We start from the raw sequence: 22,665 nt of genomic DNA on the forward strand, positions 1-22,665 counted from the left end.
GCGCAGCCGCGTGTGGCCCCGCCCCATGACGCCGGTGGCCGGAAGTGACTGGCGGAGCGCCGGCTCTCTTAGGGTTTCCCCGCCACCTGGGGCGTGGTCCCTGCTGCATTCGCTTTCTGAGCGTTCTTGCAGATTGGTTCGCTGGACCGAGTGACTGCGATTGCAGTCGTAGGGACCAGAGAGACAGCGGTGCCACAGACAAGACCGCAGTCCGAGCCTTCCTAACGCCATCGGAGGAGGGAGACTTAAGTCATCTTACCTGCAGTGCGCCTCGTGCTTGTGAGACCCAGACCTGGAAAGAACTGTCAGCTCCTGCCTGATCTAGTAGCCCCCCACTGTCAGTCTGACATTCTGAAGCCAGAATGTTACCTAACACCAGAAATGTTTGTTGCAGTCCACCAAGTGCTGCCTTTCTCTTTAATTCCTTTGACACCCCCTCCTCGAGTGTCCTTTGAGGTAGGCAAGACAAATAACGTTTATCCTAAGTTTATAGATCATCAACCCATCTAACTGATGTATTTTTTATTCGTATTTTCCCCTCATTAACTCTTGAATTGCCTCGAAATACAGGTTGTTGTAGGAAAAGGAGAATAAATGCTTTTTTTCTATATAAATTTTTAGAATGATAGTGTCTAGCAACATCCAAAAATAGCCAATTACGACTTTTGAATGAAGAACTAGAGGTGTATATATTTGATGTGTTTCAGTGTTTCAGTGAATTTGAAAGTTTTTAATTCAAACATCCAAAACAAAACCAAGTGAACTCCATTTGCCAAGAGAGGTAGTTTAAGAATGAGAACCCTGTCCCCCTATCAAGTGTTTAGTATTCACTTTGAAATCTCCAGCGGCTAGCAGTGTTGGGTCTTTAAAAGTTTGTTGAATAAACGGATGGAACTAGGATTTTCTGACTCCCCCCTTCACTGCTCTTTTCTTTACATGCAGTGGCTTTTTCATTCTTATTATCTTACTATTTGGATTATATTTAAGCCACTACTGTTTAAAACACTTGGTTGGTGATTTTCTTTTAAATTTGTTTGATTATTCCTCATTTCCACTCTTGTAAATGGGGTGGAACAGTAATGAATATGCACAGAACTAAATCTCTCCGTGTTTTTCACACCTCTCTACCTACATCCTCCATGTTTAAATCATTCCCCAAATTCCCATTCACTCTCCTGCTCACGTACTCTTTTGATCATCTAATTCTGTTTCCACTTTAAAAGTGTTAAGTAATTGCCAGCAATGGAAAGTGCATATCCATTAAAAGTCTGGTGGGTGGCTCTAAATGCCCTATACCAGAAGGCGACTTTGCACTAATAAAAGATTTGCTCCAGGCGTCTGGTAACTCTAGCTAAGTATAAAAACTCCTAAGTCTGAAATTCAGATTCCTTTTTAAAATACTTTCTCCTTTGGTGGATAAGAGTCAGTTATTTTTGCATCTTTAGTTCTTTTATTTTATTCAAGAGAGTTGCCAAGATTCATTGCATAAAGAAGAAATAGCAAAGATGATCCAAATAAACGCCAGCATGATTTTAAAGGAAACTTTCTTTGTTTTTATAAAATTCAAAGTTTCACTGCAGGACAGTGATAGAACAATGACTGATCTTTGTTAGAAATCTAGGTTGCAAATGACAAGAAAAAAAATAAAATTCAAACCGATTTAAGCAGGTAAAATGGGTGAGTGGGGTATATAATTGAACCATCTGTAAGTACCCAGGCCTTTCAGATATGATATGACCTGGATACTCAACACTGAGAGGAAATTTAGCTCAGCTTTCTTTTGAATTCATTAGTTTAGTTAAATACTCAGATAAATTGAAACACATCAAACGTATAAAAATCCACCTCTTCATTTTAGAATAATAATTGGTAATTTAGAAGATTGATAGGTACCGTTTTACTATTTTTAAAATTAATAAAGGGTGGGAAATAAAGCATTTATCCTGATGTTTCTATACAATCAATATTTCAAGGTGACCAAAGAGTTTTGATTAGGGAAAATTTTCTTTTTCTTTTCTTTTTTTTTTTTTAAGATTTTATTTATTTATTTGACAGAGAGATAGAGATCACAAGTAGGCAGAAGGGCAGGCAGAGGGAGAAGGAGAAGCAGGCTCCCTGCCGACCAGAGAGCCTGATGTGGGGCTGGATCCCAGGACCCTGAGATCATGACCTGAGCGGAAGGCAGAGGCTTAAACCACTGAGCGACCCAGATGCCCCAAGGAAAATTTTCTTTATAGAGAAATCACAGCTAACAAATATAAGAGATACAATAGAATTAGAAAATCATCGTTTTGCAACCCACAAAACAATGGATATAGGCAATGGTCAGCAATAGCTGCAATAGTTAGGCAGAACAGTAAAAAAAAAAAAAAAAAAAGAACAAAATTGTGGAAAGAACCTAGATGTGCATCAACAGATGAATGGATAAAGAAGATGTGGTATATATATATATACATATACATATATATATATATATAAAATGGAATACTATGCAGCCTTCAAAAAATATGAAATCTTGCCATTTGCAACAACGTGGATGGAACTAGAGGGTGTTATGCTGAGCAAAATAAGTCAATCAGAGAAAGACAATTTCATATGATATCTCTGATGTGAGGAATTTGAGAGGCAGGGCAGGGGTTCGTGGGGGTAGGGAAGGAAAAAATGGAACAAGATGGGATCAGGAGGCAGATAAACCATAAGAGACTCTTAATCTCAGGAAACAAACTGAGGGTTGCTGGGGGATGGCAGGGGGAGGGATAAGGTGGCTGGGTTATAGACATTGGAGAGGGTATGTGCTATGGTGAGTGCCGTGAATTGTGTAAGACTGGTGATTCACAGACCTGTACCCAGAAGCACATGTAGGGAAACCTACACCTTCCATGTTTAAATCATTCCTAATTTCCTACGTAAAAGGAATGGAACATTTTATAATAGACAAGTCAGGATGAAAACACTTAGTCCATTGATAATCTTAACATCACTAAAAGTGAGACAACCAAATATGTACCTCCTGGCACAATACTATAGGAATAAATGACACTTCCTTATGAAGTAGCCTAAGTTAAAAAAAAAAAAAAGAGAAAAACCTGAATCTAATTACTGTATCTAACTATCAGTTATTCATATGCAAGGAGAGAGGACAGAGGAATATACTAACACCATGAAGATGAAATTTACCAAACCTAAGATGTGGGAAATTCTATAGGACAAATGACCAGATTTCTTTCAACAATTAAATATCATGGGATTTTAAAAAGAAGAGGGAATGAGAATGCTTTTACATTTAAAGAGACCCCAAGATACGGAGAAAGGGGAACCCTCCTACACTGTTGGTGGGAATGCAAGCTGGTGCAATCACTCTGGAAAACAGCATGGAGATTCCTTAAAAAGTTGAAAATAGAGCTACCTCATGACCCAGCAATTGCACTACTGGGTATTTACCCTAAAGATACAAACGTAGTGATCCGAAGGGGCACGTGCACCCGAATGTTTATAGCAGCAATGTCTACAATAGCCAAACTATGGAAAGAACCTAGATGTCCATCAACAGACGAATGGATAAAGATGTGGTATATATACACAATGGAATACTATGCAGCCATCAAAAGAAATGAAATCTTGCCATTTGCGATGACATGGATGGAACTAGAGGATATTGTGCTTAGCGAAATAAGTCAATCAGAGAAAGACAACTATCATATGATCTCCCTGATACGAGGAAGTGGAGAGGCAACATGGGGGGTTTGAGGGGTAGGAAAAGAATAAATGAAACAAGATGGCATCGGGAGGGAGACAAACCATAAGAGACTCTTACTGTCACAAAACAAACTGAGGGTTGATGGGGGGAGGAGGGTAGGGAGAGGGTGGTACGGTTATGAACATTGGGGGAGGTATGTGCTATGGAGAGTGTTATGAAGTGTGTAAACCTGGCAATTCACAGACCTGAACCCCTGGGGCTAATAATGCATTATATGTTTATAAAAAATTTAAAAATTCAAAAAAAAAAAAAAGAAAAAAAGAGAGAGACCCTAAGAAAAGGGGGGGAATAAAGTAGTTGAAAAGGAAAATTGATTGTTAATATAAATACTAATACAGTGAATTAGCAAAAAAAAAAAAAAGAAAGAAAGAAAAAAAAACCTTGAGAAGAGCCTTATATCCTTTTTAAACCAACAAATATTTGAAAAAAAATTAAATAACACAAGGTAGAATAAAATTAAATTCGATTAGAGCAAAATTTAAATCTTTGAGGATTCATGAAACCAATTAATCCTTAAGAACTATAATTAAATTTTATAGCTTGATTCCATTTAGGCTATAAGTCTTTAAATAAAAAGTCCTATATGGGAATTCTTTGCTTGTTTTAAAGGTGAATTAAGGGGCGCCTGGGTGGCTCAGTGGGTTAAGCCGCTGCCTTCGGCTCAGGTTGTGATCTCAGGGTCCTGGGATCGAGTCCCGCATCGGGCTCTCTGCTCAGCAGGGAGCCTGCTTCCCTTCCTCTCTCTCTGCCTGCCTCTCTACCTACTTGTGATCTCTGTCTGTCAAATAAATAAAATAAAATCTTTTTAAAAAATAAAATAAAATAAAATAAAATCTTTAAAAAAAAAGGTGAATTAAAAGGAGAATGTCAGCTCTACCACCTCAAATTTGTATTAGGAAGGAAAATTCCCAAATCATATCCAATAGCATGTACACTAACCCACAAATGCTAGTAAGGCTCAGTGCCCTGAAGGAGGGCTGAGAATAAGGGCCTTTCCCTTACTGGCCTTGCCTTCTTCTGGATGAAGCAGAGAGTAAAGAGTTACATGAGTGAATGAGATAATCCAGAGAGTGATGCATGCCAGGAAGAAGTAAATAGGTGGCTAAGATAGAGAATATGATTAGAGATGGCCTCTCTGAGGAGGTGACCTTTGACCTAACACCTAAAGCATGGACATAATTACAGAAGTTCTGAGACAACCTAGAAGAACAAAAAGGAGGCCTGTGTGCCTGCAGCTGGGGAGTAAGGGGAGAGTGGTGTGAGACGAGGCACGAGCACTAAGTAAGAAGTAGAGCATATGCAAGGTGTAATGTAATGAAAGTTGTTTGCAAGTGTGTATTTTGGTGGGAAAAAAACTTATTACTTTGTACTTGCACAATATATTTACTTTTATCATTAAAATTCTTTTCTGCGGCACCTGGGTGGCTCAGTTGGTCAAGCGACTGCCCTCAGCTCAGGTCATGATCCTGGAGTCCCAGGACCAAGTTCAGCATCGGGCTCCCTGCTCAGCAGGGGGTCTGCTTCTCCCTCACTTCCCCCTCTCCTGCTCACTCTCTTTCATTCTCTCTCTTTCTCTCAAATAATTAAAAAAAATCTTAAAAACAAATTCTTTTCTGCCTACTTTGTATCATTTACATCCTATCCAGATTGCTTTAGATCCCAAAACTATGAAAGGTGAGACTTCCATGGAAGGTTTGATTTAGCATAACCAAACACAACATGAATCTCTAAAAAAGTAAACCCAGCAGCTATTTTTTCACCCAAGTAATATTCTCCCCACAAATAAAGCTCTATAAAGTGTTTTACTGTGTATTCTATAGCAAGTATTTTAAAATATATTTTCCGAAAGAATCTTCATTTACTCAAAGATTTAAACATTTTTTTAGAAAGTGTGGCTGTCCATTAACCCAAGCAATTCACATGGTGTTCAGGCACAAATAAGAACTGTTTTAAGAATAAGGGGCACTTGGCAGGCTTGATCGGTAAAGAATGCAACTTTTGATCTCGGGGTTTTAAGGTCAAGCCCCACGGTGGGCCCAGAGTTTACTTAAAAAAAATTTTTTTTAATAAAAGAACTGGTTTGTGAATGAGATATAGACATAACCAGAAAAATCAGGGTACCCAAAACTTTCTCAAAAACTGTAAAATGTGAGAGCACACAAAGGCCAGCTTACATAGGATTAGATGTCAGTTCAGTACCCTCATCGTTTTTTATTGGTCACTATAGTTGATTCACTGCCACAGGGATACGCTGACACAACTTCATGTATGCCCTTTCTTAGTGCAGAATTTAAGATAGAAGCTCAACTTTAAAATGGCACAAAATAGATACGAAAACACTTCAAAAGTACTATGAAATTTAAGATAGTAACCTAATAGATAATTAATATTTTGTGATGAAATATTTCTGGAGAATAACTAATTGCATCTGTTATTCCAATAAATGACAAAAAGGTATATTATAATATTGAAGTCCATTAAAGCAGCGGAGGAAACTGAGAAACCTAATGGGTAAGAAGCTATGTTTGTTTCTGATAGTAGATCACAGGGTATAATCAGTATACACCACCCATATTTGTTTGGGAACACGGTGTTTCTTGCAAGCTAGATAGGGGATATGCTCATGAGAGAACCAGCCTAGTCATATCCTGTCAAAAGGGTAGTCTGGAGGGAGAACTCAGCAGAGAAGGTGGAAGTGGACTTCTGTGTTCTGTCTCCCAAGAATGGAAAAGGGATCATCAAAATAGGATACATACTCCCAGATCAAGGGAACTGCAGGAGAGAGATCACCAGTGGAGGATCAGATTTCCGAAAACATTACAAAATCGCTTATGAAAGAGTCAGCTTTAAACAAACGCCAGACCCAGAGAGGGGTCTAAATGCTCTAAATGTGGGCGCCTGGGTGGCTCAGTGGGTTAAGCCGCTGCCTTCGGCTCAGGTCATGATCTCAGGGTCCTGGGATCGAGTCCCGAATCGGGCTCTCTGCTCAGCAGGGAGCCTGCTTCCCTTCCTCTCTCTCTGCCTGCCTCTCTGCCTACTTGTGATCTCTGTCTGTCAAATAAATAAATAAAATCTTAAAAAAAAAAATAAATGCTCTAAATGTTTAACAGCGTACCCTTTAGGGGATAATGGGGAGTTCTAACTAGTAGAATTGGTAGATTTCTGTGGTGTAAATACTCCAAAACTTACTCTACACATTATTTCTTGTTTCCTCGTTCTCCTCTTTGGACTTCATTTAGTTAACCGCAGAGTCTGGCCCCATGGTAAAATCTAACAGAATAACGAGGAACTGATGAGTTGTGGGTATTTATTGCCTTTAATTTTAAAATGATTTATGCAATTGTAAGTTTATATTCTTAAATTTTTAATAATGACTATATTTAATAACTAACAAATTCCTGAAAACACTTGGCTCTTACAAACTAGTAAAAGCTGGCTCCGGCGCACCTTTGACTCCACCCTTATAAGAACTTCCCTGCCTCCTTCCCCCCGTCTCTGTCTCCCCCATACTCCAGGGCCAGAATGCTCAGACTTTATGGTCAGCTGAGGGCAGGGGAACCAGGAAAGGAAAAGTAATGTGTAGAATAGATTTGGGAAATCTCAGTTCTCTGAGAGCCCTACTTAGGGGAGAGTGAATTAATCCTGCATTCAACAATGTAGACATTACAGTAGGAAGATCATGTGAAAGGTAAAGGACTGAACGGGGGCAGGCAAGAAAGAAAACAGGTGAAATGATTGCAAAAGGAGAAAGGTGACAAAGCATAACAATGACCACTGTACTCGGGCTTATGTTCATTGTGGTTGCATCGCCTGGACATAATCCACCGCAGTCAGTGCTTGCCAACACTGGTTGACTTCTACTTCTTTAATCATGTAGCTGGCTTGTAAAATGATTAACTAGATCTCAACTTTGAACTGCCATAAAGAAATCATGTTACTTATTTCTTTGTTAGAACATATGACCAACAGAAAAACTAGTTCCAGCTTTATGGCATTCTGTGCCTGTGCCATGACATTCCGTCTTTCTACCTAGAATGTCCTTTCTCTCCTTTCTCTCTCTGGAAAATTGCTCAATCTTCTTTCATCTCATTTAATGCTTTCCTTTTTACTGTGCCACACCTCTCCTTTTGTAATCATTGTCTACAGTGTAATATTTTAAACTAATGGACACACATTTACATTTTTTCATAATACAGATTATGGGAGAAGAAACCAATGCTCTATAGTCTAATTATGCTTTATCTATATTTAACTGATAGTTGTCATATGTCAGGGAACATGCCATGACTGTTTTAATAATATGTGGAAGCACCAAGTCAATTAAACGAGGAAGCACTAACCTTTTTATCACAAGGTGCTAGAAAAACTGGATAGTCATGTGGGAGAAAATAATGAAACTTGCCCCCCATGTCATTACATACACAAAAAATAATTTGGAGTAAATCATAGAACAAGTGTCCTATAATCCAGGGATTTGGTTTCTTGAGAAATTTTTGCACATCTGTATCAGGACGCATGGACATTACTCATAATAACCCAAAATATAAACAACCCAATAATCCCTTCATGGGAGAATAGACCTTAATGTTTATCAGGAGGAGAATAGATAAGTAAATTGTGGGATATTATGTGATAGGATATCTTGTGGCTGAGAAAAATGAACATACCAACATGGACGAGGTTTTAGAACCCATTCTTACAAAGTTTAAAAACAAACAGAAAAAGTATATGATTAGGACCCATTGACATAAGATGAAACTCAAACTAAAGGGATAATTTAAAAAGAAAATTCAGGGTATTGATCAGTTCTCTGGGGAGGCAGATGAGTGGTGTGGGGAAGAGTTCACAGGAAACTCAAAAGAACTGGTAATGTCTTATATCTTCAGCTGTGTAGTTCATCACAGCTGACCATTATTATGTTTCACAGCTTCCATATGAGATATATATATATATATGTATATATAAAAATACATATATATAACAAATATAATATACATGTGATATTTTATAATAAAACAAAAAAGTATATATGTATTTTAAATAATTAAACAAAAATTATATGTGTATATATACTATGTAAATAACACTTTATAGTTAAACAAAGAAGTATAGGGAAAAAATGGAAGGGTATGAAATTTGCTAAAATGCGAACAGATAATCACCCTGAGTGGTAGAGTTCTATGTCATTATTTTCCCAATTATAATTTTTTACATTGTCCTAATTGCTTAAATGCTAATATAATACTTTTACCAAAAGAAAGTAATTTTTTGGATGTCACAATGTCACAAAGCTAATGCACAAATTTCAACGATGCCAATGTGACCTTTAAGTTCAGTCTTCCCTAGTCAGTCTTACTTACTTCCTATCTTTTGAAGATACACTTTCTGTTTCTGTGTTTAAGTTCTATCCTTACTATTTCTGATAGCTCTATGGCTTCTTCGAGTTTTAATTCCGTAACTGAAGCCTTGGATGAAAATGATGATTGCTTTTTCCACAGCCCTTTAGCAACATCTAGTGGATATCTTAAGACAGGATGAGACAAACATTTTCTTACATAATTTAAAGATCAAGTTTTAATGGCAAATCTGACTTAGCAATATAAGTCTTAAGTTCTCAAGACAAAATAATCTCTCTGGTGATTATATAACTTTTGATACATGGGTGTGTATGCAAACACTTAGGATAAAATATAGCTGGCCTCAACAGACACATGAAAAAGTGCTCCACATCACTCGGCATCAGAGAAATACAAATCAAAACCACAATGAGATATCACCTCACACCAGTCAGAATGGCTAAAATTAACAAGTCAGGAAATGACAGATGCTGGCGAGGATGCGGAGAAAGGGGAACCCTCCTACACTGTTGGTGGGAATGCAAGCTGGTGCAACCACTCTGGAAAACAGCATGGAGGTTCCTCAAAATGTTGAAAATAGAACTACCCTATGACCCAGCAATTGCACTGCTGGGTATTTATCCTAAAGATACAAACGTAGTGATCTGAAGGGGCACATGCACCCGAATGTTTATAGCAGCAATGTCTACAATAGCCAAACTATGGAAAGAACCTAGATGTCCATCAACAGACGAATGGATAAAGATGTGGTATATATACACAATGGAATACTATGCAGCCATCAAAAGAAATGAAATCTTGCCATTTGCGACGACGTGGATGGAACTAGAGGGTATCATGCTTAGAGAAATAAGTCAATCGGAGAAAGACAACTATCATATGATCTCCCTGATATGAGAGAGAGGAGATGCAACATGGGGGGTTAAGGGGGTAGGAGAAGAGTAAATGAAACAAGATGGGATTGGGAGGGAGACAAACCATAAGTGACTCTCAATCTCACAAAACAAACTGAGGGTTGATGGGGGGAGGGGGGTTGGGAGGGGGTTGGGTTATGGACATTGGGGAGGGTATGTGCTATGGTGAGTGCTGTGAAGTGTGTAAACCTGGCGATTCGCAGACCTGTACCCCTGGGGATAAAAATATATTATATGTTTATAAAAAATAAAATTTAAATTAAAAAAAAATATATAGCTGGCCTCTCCTCATCTAGCCCGCTGTGAACTGGACATTTATTACTGCATTATATAATTGGCATTATCATCAACAGTAATAGAGCAGTGTAAAAACCTCTAAAAGAAAAAAGGAAGAACTTGAGGAGAATGGCATCTATAAGGAATAGAAGTTTCCAGGAATATACATTTCCCCAAAGATCTTTGCCATTTTTATCCCCTTTGACTTGCTCCATTACCTCTCCCATCTCACTTTCACTAAAGTTCTGGACCTAGATAGGTAATGAGTAGTAGCTGATGAATGACAGAAAAGAAGGTCTGACTTTCAATCTTTGGATGTCTTTTAGATAAAGAAAACATGGTTGCAACCCCTCTAGTCCTAACCAAAACTTGAGTCCTATCAAAGACAGCTCTCTCCTAGAAAGCTGGTGACACATTCCTAAAAGTAATTTGCATTCTAATGTTTACAATATATGGGGACATTCTCTCAACATTATCCAGTAACAAGGAAGAGATGACCTGAGATCAGGCACCTTGGGTCCTTCAGCCCCTTAACTCTCTTACCTAAGAAACTTTCTCTAACTTCTCTTTGCTTTAACTTTCTAGCTACAAATTGGGTAGAGATTAATCCAGTCCCTGAAACTTTCATAGACATTTCTCAACAATCAATTAACAATTATTTACGAAGATGCTTTCACTCGTAGGAAAAATCCACAAAGACAAGATAATAGTATTAACATTTCCATGCACATAGAAGAGACTAGTTTCTGCTTAAGACTATCAACATGTGAGGCTGGGCTGAGTTCCACATGAGTTCAGAAACCTAGTTCTGCAACCTGGGATCTTTTTTGTTCCAATTTGGCTTGTGGGAGAGGGCAATAGAGGCATTACTGATGAATTCTTGAGGTGTTAAGGTGATAGGCAGCAAAAATGGGGCTGGGGATAGGGGGGATTTGCCCTATCAGCCATCCAAATGTATTTTAAAGCTCTATTAGTTAAAATAGCATGATCCACTGGAGCAGAGATAGACAAATAGCTCAGTTAAAGAAAATGGGAACTCCATAAACAGATCATGCATGTATGAAAATGCTTGGCAACGCCGATCAATACGGAAAGAAGGAAATATTTAAGAAATGGCATTGGTACAGTTACTTGTGTAAAAAATACAAATTTAAATCCATACCTCAAATTATACACAAAAATCACTTCCATATGTATCAATGAAAAAGCCAAGTTTGAAAATGTTTTGAAGAAAATGTAGAACATCTTTATAATCTAAAGGTAGGAAAGGATTTCATAAACAAGACATAAAAAGCAAAATTCATAAAGAAAAGGTTGATAAAACGACACAGAAATTAAGAATTGTGTTCTTTGAAAAGACAAGGAGAGAAAAATTGCTGTTTGAAAAAACAGCAATGCACAAACCAGAAAAACAACATACGTAGAATATATAACCAGGAAATTATTAAAATCCAGAATATATAAAGAACTCTTCTATAACAATAAGAACAAAATCAAGCAATGCCATAGAAAAATGTGCAAAGGTCGTGAACAGGCATTTCACACAAGAAGAAACTGACTGGTGGGTAAACACATAAAAAGATGCTCAACTTCATCTGTCATTCAGTTCATATCTACCCGGGTGTATTTCCTCAGAAATCTTACAAATGTTCATTAGAAGACAAGTACAGAATATTCACCAAAGCCTCATTAGTAATTAGCAGAAAGTGGGGAAAGTTATTGACAGGAGAATGGATAAATAAATTGTGAAATAGCCATATAATAACTATAGCAGCAAAAATGAATGAATAAGCAGTTATAAGACATAAATAACTCAGAAACATAAAGTGTGGCCAAAGAGTAAGGTACGGCAAGAACATGCTTATTTATATATCTTCCAAAGGAAAAGCCAAAACTATTCAAAATACATTGCTCAAAGATACACAGATCGTATGACATTGTACAAGGTGAAGTGGCAGTGGCACAGTTTTTTAATCCCAATTAATTAATGTAATCCTCCAAATTCCCACATAAAGACAGAAAACCAAAAATTCACAGATAACATTTACCAGTCAACCAAATGGGAAGGTCTCTCCACAGACCAGAAAACACAATAGGTGAAGATAAACACCCATGTTTGTAAGAGCTGTGCAGTCACAGGATCTGTACAGGAGAAAGCCCAGGGAAACAGCGGGTGTCTCACACCCCTGAGAACGAGAAAGCCCCAAAACAGCCAATGGGTACTCACTGGAAAGCATGAGGGGCCCATCTCAGAACATACGTTGAAATGGAAAAGGGTGTTGTCCATTCCATAAGGAATCTTGGTAAAGCCTGAAAAGGACTCAAACGGCCAGGCCATGTGAAGTTGGAAAGACAACCAGACAAAGCTATGTAGACAAAATTCCGTGCTGGGGGCAACTGCTGAAAATAGAATAGAAAAACGATGCAGTGTGTCTCATAAGAATGCTATGTATATTTCTGTGTTTTTTTATATATACATTATGATGATGGGGAGAGTGTCCTTTTCCTACAGTTGGTTTCAAGCAAAAATTTTGAGAACCATACTGCAGTTGCTTTCAAAATCTTTGGAATTCTAATCTTTCCTACTCTGCCTTCTGAATTATGTCATAAAACTCTCATGTGGTTTTTTTACTTAGACTTACCCATGGGCATTCAGGCCTGTATTTCTCTATGTGAGATCCACTGATACCGTGCATCCAAATTAGCTGGGCCACTTTTTTAAAAACACAAATTTTACTCAGGCCCCTTCCTACCTAGGAAGTGAACATCTGGTGGGGAGTTTCAGGAAAGTGCGTATTATACAACTCTCTCCTATTATATTGTTTTTTTTTGGGGGGGGGGTTTAAAGATTTTATTTATATTTATTTGACACAGAGAGAGAGATCACAAGTAGGCAGAGAGGCAGGCAGAGGGGGAGGGCGAAGCAGGCTCCCCGCTGAGCAGAGAGCCCGATGCAGGCCTCGATCCCAGGACCCTGAGATCATGACCTGAGCTAAAGGCAGAGGCTTAACCCACTGAGCCACCCAGGCACCCAACTCCTAACATATTGTTGAGCACACTACAGTCTGAGAAGCTTTAAGCCCTGAAAAGTTAAGTGTGACCCAAATAGGCCCACACATCCACCCACAAGGGACACCGGCACTACAAGATACAGGACAACGATGTTTCTATGGCAGGTGACTGGTGGAGATAAGAAGTGAGGGGGTGTTATTTTTCTGGTCTCCTGAACCTAGTTTGGGGTGCTATAGGCTTAAAATGAATCTTGGTCAAGCTGAACGCATTAGGAGCCTCTTTGTTCCAAGCGGTGGATCCTGATGACCATGGAGACTGAGTTTCTACTTGTTCTGGCTTAGATCTCCCTGGAGACATGAAAACGTACACCCCTCCATTGGCCTCTTTAGGAAGGGGTCCTGTGATAATCAAGTGCCCCAAGTCTGGACTAAATAGAGGTTTAATGAACCCATGGCAGAAATGCCAATGAGATTTTTGATACATCAGTCAACAAAAGATGAAGAGAATGATGAGCCATTCTACCCTGGAACAAAGAGGGAAAAGGGACATTCTCTGTCTCCTTCTTCCCATGTTAAGACCTCACATGACTGAAGGCAATTTTAAGTCTTTGAACAGAGTGTGAAAGTGGATGATGGTGTTTTTCTGGTGCCCTTTCACTGAGTTCCTGGTGCCTTGTATTAGTGCTGCTTGTAGGGCCTATCTCAGTTGCAACACAAATGTTAGTTTGTAGTAAAGCACTTAAAACGTATAAATTGTTTTCATACGTCAATTAGTAAGGCCTAATCACCTAGGAGAAGAGTTGGATAACCTGTATTTTTAGTAAGCATCTCCTATGACTTTGTAGGAAACTCTAAACTAAATACAAAAGCTGTGGAAGAGAATAAGCAATATATAGTCTTTAAATTTCAACATTTATTCAGGTCACAGTGAAATCAGGTGTTCAAGCTGCCATTGCGCCATTCATTTTGCACAGTTTGTGACATTTGCATGTCAAATATATTGCATCATAAAGGAAGTGGCTCTGACAGGCTTATCTGTTTTTGTACATTTGTCTGGTGCCAGCTGATGATGAAACCCATCTTCTCCAAGTGACACCAGGTAAGAGAAGCACTAAAAAAATTTCTAACAGGAGCCCACTGCTCCAGTCCCTGGTAAACTGGGGGATTGACACTTGGATATCAGTCCAAGACCAATATAATTTCATAAATTATACAGGGAATCATCTGGGGTGCCTCACTATTCTCTTTATTTGCCTGTGCTGTTGACTGACGAATCCTAGGTCATTACTTGACTTTGCCTGCCACCATGTGGTTCCACTCCAGCTTTCTGAGGCCTTCTTAGGTTCCAGGTGTTGACTGTACAGATCCTTTAACGCCGGATGGCATGTCTTCTGTCTTCGACATTTCCCCTCCTTATATTTCAGGCATTCCAGAATAGCCCTGAGGTTAAAGTGACACCGAATTTTTTTTTCCGTCTTAACTTTTCTTCAAGTCTTTGGAAAAGGTAAGGTCAGTGCATATCCTGCTGACTTCAGAACTGCCCCTTCCCAAAGGCCCTGTATTTTCAGACCAAGCTCTGATGCTCTAACTCCTTAGGCTGAAGATGAGTTTTTTCCCTGGAACTTCTGCCATTCTCATGGCCCTCTGCTCTACTATACCACGACTTTCTTGAACCTACAGGATAAATAGTTTATGCTCCCATTCTGGGCTTACCACTGAATGGCATATTCTGAAAGAAGTTGCAGCAAAGAGTGTATGTATAATTTGTCTGCAAGCTGTCAGATGGCTAGATTGTAGAAAACCTAGAAGGTATTTTCTGGGAATGCTCTAAGATACAGTTATGGTCATCTCAAATTATTGAGTGAGAACATGCCAGTTATTATACACACATTCAACCTAATAACATTTCTTCAAGGTAAATCATCTGATTTTATAGGCAAAGAAAGGGGCCTAAAGAAGTCAAGTAGCTTGCCCCAAGTCACAGAGAGTGGGGGAAGGAGAGATTAGAAGGAGACTAGGTGTGCTGCCTGGTCCAACGCCATAGTCTATAGTCTTCTAAACTCAAGACTTTTTGAAGTGGAAGGGCTTTAAGAAACCAAATCAGTGGAGATCCTAGAGGATCGAGATCATACTTCACTGTCTTCACTTTGTTGTTCAAGGAAATGCAGCTATTCAAACACAAATCAAACAGGTGGATTATTCAAAAAGAAATTTCAGACACAGGTATTTCCCACTGCTTAATTGCTATCAGTTCAGTGACATCACAGGTCTTGATACACTGCAGAACTACTTGGTGGAGGCCACTTGTAGGCAAACAGACTTGCACAATGGAATGCAGAAAGGGCCGCAGTGACCAATTGGCTGAATACAGACAAGTCCATCAAGTGACCTACCTCAAAATACCCACAGGCCCCAACTGACCAATGGGCTACTTCCAACTAGGCACAGTTCCCCAAATATGGAACTTTCCATATGTCACCCTACCTCCTCTTCCCCTTTAAAAAACCGGCCCCCACCCACCGCTTCTCCTCAGGTGTCCTGCCTACAGCTCCCTTGCAGTGTATTCGATAAACTTTTATCTCCTTTGTTCTGTCTCAGGTGGATTCTTTCACTGCCTATACTACTGGTTTCCACCCAATTACTGCCCCATATTGGGAGGTCTCAATGGATGAAGATGAATACCCATTGGGGGCACCCAATTAAATCACCATTTTTGAAAACCCAGAATTCTGATATTTTGCGTGTGAATCATGGTTTAAGTTTCTGTAACTGGAGTACAGACCTTTCTGATAAGTTTAAGCTGATCTGAAACCAAATTGTGTGTGTTAAGTGAGAAGGCACAGCTTTCCTGGAATGATGAATATTAGCATATAACTAGTAAAACTGTCTTTTAATTCCAGCCTCTAGCAAGCTTCACTCAAGCATAGGTAATGTTTGGGTCCATCTAACAGTGCAAGAATATTATCTTTTATAAAGTCACTAGTCTAAAAGCTGGAATAGACTTTTTAAAAACATTTATAATACTGAGATCTGAGTATACCAAAAACTCAGTATTTATAATACTGAGATCTGAGTATACCAAATTCAGAGCTCTGAATTAATAGAATCCACAGGTTCTGATGAACCTTGAAATATCATGTGGCAAGGTATTGGAGGGTAGAAAAATAGGCCACCCCCAAATATTCCACATAGGCATAAGGATTATTTTGAGCCAAAGGGAAATGAGAAATACAAGAATAGCTCTCTGTTCTCCCTCATGTATCTAAAAGCAGGACATAAATTTATAAAAGTTTCCCCCCTCCTTGAAAAGAAAACACACTTAGTTTTCATTTTTGCTCTTAAACTCTAATTTCAGAACACTCTGACACCAGATCTGTGAGAAGTTTCCCCACCGAGCCATTCTCAAACACCAGCTGGGTGTCCTACAATTTAACTGAATTCTGAAATTACCTGGAGATAGCTTCAGATCCCACAGGTTAAGGGGTTGGTCCCATAGGACTGCCCTTCTTCCAACATTAATCACAAGTCCAGGTTGTCACCTGGACTTCTGACCAACAAGCTACACATTGAAGATTCCCACAGTCCCTCCTTAGGTTAGATCTTTTGCTAATATGGCTCACAGAACTCAGAAAAATAGTTTACTTGCTAGATTATTGGTTTATTCGAAAAGGTTGTATCTCAGGAATAACCCAGTGGAAGAGAACCATGAGGCAAGTTATGTGAGGAGGGGTTGAACTCTGATGCCCTGTCCAGGTAAGCCACTCTTTTAACACCTCCATGTACTTACCAACATGGAAGCTCCGAACCTCCTCATTTAGGATTTTTATAGAGGCTTTGTTACACATGCATCACTGAGGAAATCATTGGCTATCTGTAATTGGTTGAACCCCCATCTCCTCTCTACTCACTCTAGGTCAGGAGATGGGGCTGAAATTTCCAACCCTCTAGTCACAAGGTTGGTTCCTGTGGGCAATCAGTCCCCATCCTGTTGTTATCTAGGAACTTTCCAAAAGTCACCTTATTAAAATAAATTCAGGTGTCATTGAAGGGGCTTGTAAGAAAAGACACTTTTACCTTAATCACTCTGGAGCTATTTGAGGACAAAAGACCAAATATTATAATAAAAGATTTTCCATTGCTCTAATAACTAGGAAATTACAAGGGTTTGAGGAACCATGAACCAAGTATTATGTTTCTTATTATATCACATTATCACTCCTCTCTATCAAGAAGGACACAAGTCAATCATCAGAGACAACTCTAGACTCTTATCTGCCCAGAGTCTGTACAGGAATCTACATAACAAATTTTATGAACTAGTTGGTTTTTTTTTTAAAGATTTTATTTATTTATTTGGTAGAGAGAGAGAGAATGCACATGTGCACACATAGGCAGGGGCAGTGGTAGGCAGAAGGAGAGGAAGAAACAGGCTCCCTGCTGAGCAGAGAGTTCAATGTGGGGCTCGATCCAGGACCCTGGGATCATGAACTGAGCTGAAGGCAGACACTTAACTGACTGAGCCACCCAGGTGCCCCTGTGTACTAGTTCTTGTCCTCCCTTGGCTCCCCCAATATTTACCTTCCCACAATTTGGCATTCTAGAAATTTAATTTTTTTGTTTTTATCATCTCTCTAAAAATTTACCATTCTTTTGTTAAGATGCTATGTAAACTTGGGGCACCTAGGTGGTTCAGTGGGTTAGAGCCTCTGCCTTCGGCTCAGGTCATGATCTCAGGGTCCTGGGATCGAGCCCCGCTTCGGGCTCTCTGCTTGGCAGGGAGCCTGTTTCCTCCTCTCTCTCTCTCTCTGCCTGCCTCTCTGTCTAATTGTGATCTCTGTCTGTCAAGTAAATAAATAAAATTTAAAAAAAAAAAGATGCTATGTAAACTCAAGGTCAAACTATCCCCTTTGAGTGATGCATCACTGAGTTCTCCCACATCTAGGTACAGCGTCAGTGAACTTCTGTTCTTCTGGCCATAATTGGTCTTTTATCAGTCTGATTTGCAGAGCCTTATTAGAAAACCTAGAAGAGTAGAGGGAAAAATTTTGTCTCCTCCCCTACAATATTGTCAATGCAAAATGAACAAACCTTCTAGAATCTCTAAAAGAAACAAAGAGAGTTTTATTTGAGTCCAAGTTAGGACAACTCCCTAGGAAACACATTCTTAACAGGGAAGTAAGTGTTCCAGAGAATGAACAGTTTTTACGGAGCATATACTTTTTTATACCTCTTAAAGGCACAAAAAATTGTAAATTAACATATAGGTAGGAGTCATGAGTTTTAACACCAAGGAACACAAAGAATAGGAGCATTAATCAACACCTTAAGGACAAGATGATTTTCCTTTAAGCTACTCATTTACAAAACTTGGCAGGCCATAAATGAGGCTTTTGGGTTAAACAAAGTTTAGGTACAGTCATTTCGACTTAGCAAGAAATCCAAAATGGTTTCCTTTATATTCAGGCCATTAGAGAGTTTTTCTCTCCTCAGCATGGGTATTTAGATTGTTTTAAGTACAAAAATGTAATTTTTATATTTTTCCCCTTAATCCACGAGAAAAATGAAATTCAAATATTTATGCTTCACAGATTTGAAGCATAACCTTCAAAGATTTATAGATTAGGCCACCAGCCACACTTTATAGTTTTCAAGAAAAGGGAGATTCATTATTCTGTTAGTGATGATCAGGGTTCTAGGTTTCAGGGACTACCTAGAGAGAAACAACACTTTGAAAGACAGAACCCAAGAAAACAAAAAGAAAAAGGGGTAAATTTCCCTAAGTCTAACAAGGAAAAAAAGCAAAGGGAGATAGGATGTTCCATACGTACAGAAATGTGGTTTTATTTACAAGGGCAATCCTGTCATGCCTTTAGAACAGTCTTCATTAAAATTTGCTAAGAGGGTAAATCTTATGTTAACTGTTCTTGTAAAAAAAATAAGTGATTAAAATAATAATAATAATAAAGAGAACAGAAGGAAACTTAGAGGTGATGGATATGTTTAATGCGTAGATTGAGGTAATGGTTTCATGGGCATATACTTATCTTTAAACTCATCAAATTGTTTAAGTTAAATATGTACTGCTTCTTGCTTGTCAGTCATACCGCAATTAAAAAGAAAAGAACAATAGTCATCATATGGTTGTGCCATACGTCTCAAGCCCCATTTAGGGAATTGTTCAAATGGTCTCTGATAACAACTTCTGAACAACCACCCCCAACCCCCGACATTAAATTACCCAGGGCATATGGAAGTCCAGGAAAGGGGTGTGGTGTGTGTGGCTAGAAACCTGGATGAGTGGGAACTTCTTATATATACCTACACTTGTTAGAGAAGAAGGAACTGAAAGACCCTGAAACCCACTAGGCTAGGGCAATATTAAAACACCATTTAAGGGGCGCCTGGGTGGCTCAGTGGGTTAATAAGCCTCTGCCTTCGGCTCAGGTAGTGATCTCAGGGTCCTGGGATCGAGTCCCGCATCGGGCTCTCTGCTTGGCAGGGAGCCTGCTTTCTCCTCTCTCTCTCTCTGTCTGCCTCTCTGCCTACTTGTGATCTCTCTCTGTCAAATAAATAAATAAAATATTAAAAAACAAAACAAAACAAAACACCATTTAACATTAGCATTGCCATGACCTGCTCAAAATTGATCAATGACCACCACCGAGGTGGTGACCGATGTGTTCGTTGGTCACACAAACTGATTAGATTTTCTTTCTCTTCCTAATTCCTTTGTATTATAGAGGGGGGAACATCCCATACACCATATTTTTATCAGTAAAAAAAGTTTATGATACATGATTGTGTAGTTCACTACTGAAATAATATGGTAATGGAGTTTAAATGACCAAGATGCAGGTTAATGGAAAGGACAGAGGGATTTAGGTGCTTGGAGTTGACAATATACTCAAAGGAAAGAGGCAAAAGAGCTGAGCTATCATATTTTCCTCCACGTTGTTCAACATGAGACAGCAGGATTATCAAGGAGACAGGAGCAAAAGCACAGTCTTGGAGGAAAAAAAATCATTCATTTAGCGGAGATGTCTCAGAAAAGAGAAGAAAATGTCAAGACTTTCTCCAATCAAAGTAAAGCAACAGAAAGCTAGAGAAAGAAAGTTGTAATACAAATACGTATGCAGTTGAAACTGCTAAAGGCCAAGTAACTGCTCCTTTGCTTCAAATGCAAAAAACCCCAAAACCTAAGAAACGCAGAACTAACAGAGTTTCTGAGACCAGTTATCTCTCACTTGAAATCAGACAGAATACTGAACAGGTCAAGAAGCAATTCACAGACCTGTACCCCTGAAACAAATAATACATTATATGTTAGTTAATTGAATTTAAATTTTAAAAAGAGTCAAACGCTTAGGGAAAAAAAGGACTACTCGCCCCACTGCCTCTGCTAGAAATGGGTGGTCTCATGGAGGTCATGGGGCAGTGGATGAGACAGTCATTGTTTCCTTCTCCTCAGCCCACCTGTTATTTTGAAAGCTCCAGTTAACAGGAAACTCTAATATTACTTCTCCAAACTTTGTCTCGATTTTCCCCTGATGTGACCTTGTTTTTTGGCTTGAGAGAGAACCAGCAGTACAGTATAGCATCTGAAGGCCTGTAGGGAGGGCTGTTTTGGTAGGACCAGGAGTCACTTCAGGAATGTGTCCAGTCCTAATATTTTTCTGTTGACTTCTTTAAAATGTGTTATTCAGTAAAGTAAGCAATAGACAATGAAAGGAGAAAAGCATAACACAAATAACCATGCTGCCAAATGCGGTACTTCCTGTCCTAGATTGCTTACTTATTCCTCCAGAGTAAGGTTCTTTGGCCTTTACTTAGGATTGCAGTTGCCTCTCTGGCTGCCGACTCCCCCTATTGTGGTTCCGGGGGGAAAAGCATTCTAGTAAACTATGAGCTTTCCTCCTTTAGGTCTTAGTTTCCTCATCTATAAATGAGGTGTGAAAATGCAACCAGACTACCTCACAAAATGGTTGTGAGACTTAAAAGGAGATAAATTAAACATTGGGACTTGAGGAGCCCAACTGAAGACATCCATGTTTTCCTTAGTCATGTTAGGAATAATTGAGGAATAAGACAGATGAATATGTCAGATAGAAAATGACAATACCACATTTGTTAGCAATAAAGCTAATACTGGAAAAATTGTTTCTATCTGCAAGCAGGTAGAATTCCAAACATGGAATCCAAGAATTAAAAGGACTTAGGCACCCAGAACTGGAATACTATAGTGTTCCTCCATGGTTCCCCTAGCATCCTTCCCAGTAAACAGAGGGAATGGAGGAAAAGGGGAGAATTTATGGTTCTGTTGGGTAGTTTGCTCCCAAGAGGAAGAGGGTATGGTTGAGCTGAACTTGGTCAGTTTACACTTACCAGTCTCACCAATCTGTTGGGTCATTCCTTCTTTTCTGGGGAGAATCAAAACAAGAGACAGAAAGCACGAGGAGTGTCAAGTAAATACATCCCCACATGGAAGGGCACATCAGGAATGGAGAAGAAGCATGTTCTTTACCTTCTCAAACAACCGACCTCGTTATAACACACAACACACACAGCACACAACACACATTTGTATTCAAACACACACACACACACACACACACACACATTTGTACTCAAAAGCTTTAAAAACAGTACTTTGTAAAGGTGTTAGAAGAAAATATACAATAGAACATGAAGGAGGTTTTCTGGAGCATTAAAGAAAAGCAGAAGCCAAAAAAGAGTAATCCAAATTTCTGATTTTCTCTTGCCGTCTTGCTTGCTTACTCTGATAACACCAGTGCCATACTTGGAAATGTTCTATAGAAAAGCCCAATGACGAGGAACCAAGGGAAGCCTCCAGCCACCAGGGCCCTGGTCCAACAGTCAGAGAGGAATGAAATCCTGCCAACAATGACGACACTGATCTTGAAAGGGATTCCTTCCAGCCAAGCCTTGAAATGACTGCCTCCTGGCTGACACCTTGATTGCGGCACTGTGGAAAAAAACTGAGGCAGATGTCAAAATGGGGCACTGGCTTCCTCAGAGGAGCTAACACCACCCCTGCCTATCTCACCCAAGATATTGTTTGTAAAACCAATTTTGGTTCTCTCCAAAGAAGTATATAAACCATATGAGAATTTGTAGGAACATGTGAAGGTAAAATAACCTGTCCTGAACAGTTAAAGTTAAGGTATAGGAACGCCTGGGTGGTTCAAGTCTGTTAAGTGTCAGCCTTTGGCTTAGGTCCTGATCCCAGGGTCCTGGGATCAAGTCCTGCATCAGGCTCCTTGTTCAACAGGGAGCCTGCTTCCCCCTCTACCTGCCGCTCCTCCTGCTTGTGCTCTCTCTAACAAATAAAT

The 22,665-nt window shown here is 39.3% G+C and overlaps 1 long non-coding RNA gene across 2 annotated transcripts; it reads left to right on the forward strand.

Annotated features, from left to right (window-relative positions):
* Nucleotides 1–14,384: 14,384 nt before the first annotated feature.
* LOC125101074 (uncharacterized) lies at nt 14,385–22,448 on the forward strand. 2 transcript variants are annotated; one of them, XR_007127755.1, is made up of 3 exons: nt 14,385–14,414; nt 14,740–14,819; nt 22,105–22,448. It is a non-coding gene; the product is annotated as an uncharacterized LOC125101074 (long non-coding RNA). The 2 variants fall into 2 exon arrangements; XR_007127754.1 differs by lacking the exon at nt 22,105–22,448 and adding an exon at nt 14,912–15,062.
* Nucleotides 22,449–22,665: the final 217 nt, after the last annotated feature.

This window comes from Lutra lutra, chromosome 5 (assembly GCF_902655055.1).
Source record: "Lutra lutra chromosome 5, mLutLut1.2, whole genome shotgun sequence".
NCBI classification, from domain to species: domain Eukaryota; kingdom Metazoa; phylum Chordata; class Mammalia; order Carnivora; family Mustelidae; genus Lutra; species Lutra lutra.